Genomic DNA, 3,579 nt, shown 5'->3' on the forward strand with positions numbered 1-3,579 from the left:
ACAATCACTGCACTGTTTAACATTTGCATATTTGAGATTTTCATATATTCATTGCACTACATTGCACTTATTTACTTGTTAGGACTGTACATACCCTCTGCACATGGACATCTGTAATTATGTACACACCCACTGTACATACACATTTGTAATCATGTTTATCTCTCTGCACACTTCTGATTATTAATAGCAATCTGTACATATATTCATTGTAAATCTCTGTTCATAGCTAATACAACCTGTATGTTCATAGTACATCCATCTGTAAATATCACCATTTTCTATAACTGTACTTTATAACTTATACCTGTATCCTCCACTCTCTGCTATTGCACAGCTGGTTAGACCTAAACTGCATTTCGTTGCATTGTACTTGTACATGTGTAATGACAATAAAGTTGAATCTAATCTAATCTAATCTAATGGATGGATGGAAAGAAGAAAGAAATGATGGATGGATAGATAGATAGATAGATAGATAGATAGATAGATAGATAGATAGATAGATAGATAGATAGATAGATAGATAGATAGATAGATAGATAGATAGATAGATAGATAGCAGAGATGACTCTTCAATGCTGCAGACATGAGAAACACCTTCCAACAGTGTGTGAATATGAGTGTGTGTGTGTTTGAGATAGAGAGAGAGAGAGAGAGAGAGAGAGAGAGAGAGAGAGAGAGAGAGAGAGAGAGAGAGAGAGAGAGATACTGCATCAGCTAAAATCCCCACTACTCGGCAGTCTGAACGGAGACCATCTGCTCGTGCGTGAAAATACTTCACCTCACTCTCGTGCAGCCAATTCACAAACTGCTTATAGCTGACATGCTGCGTCTTATTTAAATAAGATATCAGTTTACAGGTCCTTACGTGCATTAAAAATCTTCCTTTGCTGCCTTTTGCATCCCATTGATATGCGCACAGTTATTCAAACAAACAGTTATGACTCTTAAAGGCGCAGGAGGGTAAATGTGAATGAATAATGAAGCCTTCATAAACATATTACACTATTCTGTCATCTAACAGCGAGTACATAAGACCAACACTTTCAAACTGACGCACAATAAGGAAAGTTTGTATGTTTGTTCTTGAAAGGACTTGCCAAAAACATCAAGCACAAGGCTGCAGCATGTTTCTTACCTGTCAGACGCGTGTTATCCTCCGTGCACTGAAGAGACGCTCATTTGCAGGCATTAATTTTACAGAAGCGCGTCGGGCTACTGCGGGTCTCCACTGGCAACGGCGCGAGCCAACAAAGGCACCTGCTCGCGAGTCCTAATCCGCTTGTGCGTCTTAACGGGGCTCCGCCAGCCAGTCTCAGAGCTCTGATCCCTCACAAGCCGCTCGCTTGACTCCTATTATTGACATTTGCCAGTATTTCTCCTTGTTCATGTGTTAAATGAGCTCTACGGGCCGGTGGGAGACAGTTTAGGTCCGCCCAGTCACTGTCATGGAATGCGACAACGTCTACCTGTACAGTAATATTGAGGTGTCAAACATGTACCAGTACAGAGAAAAGCTGTTTCTGCTATGTTCGGAATGATTTACCTGCCGCTTTTGTCGGTCGCCGCTGCTTCTAGCCGGTCGCTGGAGCTGTTTATCCCCTTTCCCCCCTTTTATGTGCCAGTCTGGCTACACTACAGTCTGCATGCTTCGGCGTCTGCATTCCCTGAGCCGACTGCAGCCGGAAAAAGCCGAACACTGAACTTGAAGCTCTCGCGTTTTGTCGCTGTGTTTAGGCGTGTTATGGCAAGCCGGTTTAACATTCAACTTCTAAAATGCAGTAGGCTATCTGCTTTCATATGAGAACGGAAATTGTTTTTAAGCCACTAATACAGTTCCGGTGAAAGGTTGATGTGACTATTTTTAATGTCATAATCTTTCTTTTACAGCATTGATAATGTAATTTAATTTAAATATAACCAGTTAAATAGATTTAAGCATTAATTTAGCTGTTCAAACGTAAAACGAGATGAAAATCTGTTTAAGTGCAAGTGCCGTCAACAGAAATCTAATTAAGAATACTGTGGTAAAGTAATTTCCATATTTTTACGACATGGTGCAGAACAATGTCATTTAATACAGTGCTTCCTGTCCGGATTTGAAAACCACATATCATAACTCAATCAGGCAGTGAAGACTATTGACTTTACACAAATCAGCTCTTAAACGCAGCAATTTTATAATGACAGTTCACCGGAAATGCCTGAGCTGGCTTATTCAAAATTGCATATAAAAGCCCACTGAGAAGAGAACTTTATACATTTGAACTGCTCTTTCATAATGCTTTGAAGTCATGAATTGATATCAGTCTGTGCAACACAGCTTCATGTTATCTGACTGGTTTAACATCCATTTGAAATTCCTCTTTCAGCTGGTTAGTTGTGTTTCATCTAATCTCTGCATTAGTATTACATTTTGAGTATTGACTATAAATTACATCATCACTCATCATATGAAATTCTTAAATTTTATATAATTCCAAATGAAGTAGATAGACAATATATAACATATTATGGTTTAAAATTAATTTATTAATTTAAATATTATTACCTTTTAAGACACCCCATCAAATTCTGCCCCATGCACCTCTTTTGGAGGAATGGTGCCACCTCGAAAGAACAAATAATCTTTAAAAGAAATGAAAAACATTAGGCTACAGTTGTAATGCTGCGTTCACACTAGACGCGGAACGCGCGTCAAGCGCGAGTGATTTACATAAGTCAATGCAAACGCGCGAATAGACATCCTGCAGCACAAATTGTGTGAATACACATGAATGGTGCGGGGCGAATTGAGCGTTTTTCACTCAAGTTCGAAAATCTGCACTTCAGAAGACATTCGCGATGCGTTAACCAATCAGGAGCTTGCTCTTGTATGGGCGTGATTGTGACGTATATTTTTGAAAGGTCTAATTAATTACATATTCATTTATTCATTTTCGTGTCGGCTTAGTCCCTTTATTAATCCAGGGTCGCCACAGCAAAATGAACCGCCAACTTATCCAGCACATTTTTACGCAGCGGATGCCCTTCCAGCCGCAACCAATATCTGGGAAACATCCACATACACACACGCATACACTACGGACAATTTAGTCTACCCAATTCACCTGTACCGCATGTCTTTGGACTGTGAGGGAAACTGGAGCACCCGGAGGAAACCCACTCGAACGCAGGGAGAACATGCAGACTCCAGACAGAAACGTCAACAGAGCCGAGGTTCGAACCAGCAACTCGGTGACCTTATTGCTGTGAAGCGACAGTACTACCTACTGCGCCACTGTGTCGCCCTAATTACAAATTTCTGTAGCATAAAAATAGACACTATGCTATGTTTTATAGATTAAATGTTAATATGGCTTGCCATATAAGCAAGGTGGATAGAATATGACAATTAACAGGGCTCCTTAAAATCTAAATATTTAAAAATAATAGTTATTAAATTATGAATAGACTATTTTGTCTAAATTTATTTAGAAACTGATTTGATGAGCTACTTGGTTACTCTTCTGGAAAACCTTTCTGAGCTTAAAGAGCTTCAATGAAAAGAAGTGCACCTTATTGTATTTAATGTAC

General features: G+C 39.4%; 1 protein-coding gene across 18 annotated transcripts in view; it reads right to left on the bottom strand.

The window, feature by feature from the left end:
* Window positions 1–1,683, bottom strand: part of radil (Ras association and DIL domains) — a 48,478-nt gene extending 46,795 nt beyond the window's left edge. For all 18 annotated transcript variants that reach the window (XR_015475820.1, XR_015475818.1, XR_015475819.1 and 15 more), the window contains 2 exon segments: window positions 1,550–1,683; window positions 1,142–1,472 (listed from right to left, as the gene is read on the bottom strand). The gene's annotated coding sequence lies outside the window, so the exon portion shown is untranslated.
* Between the last annotated feature and the right edge of the window lie 1,896 nt (window positions 1,684–3,579).

Source organism: Danio rerio, chromosome 1, assembly GCF_052040795.2.
Source record: "Danio rerio strain M-AB ecotype USA chromosome 1, GRCz13ab, whole genome shotgun sequence".
Taxonomy (NCBI): Eukaryota; Metazoa; Chordata; class Actinopteri; order Cypriniformes; family Danionidae; genus Danio; species Danio rerio.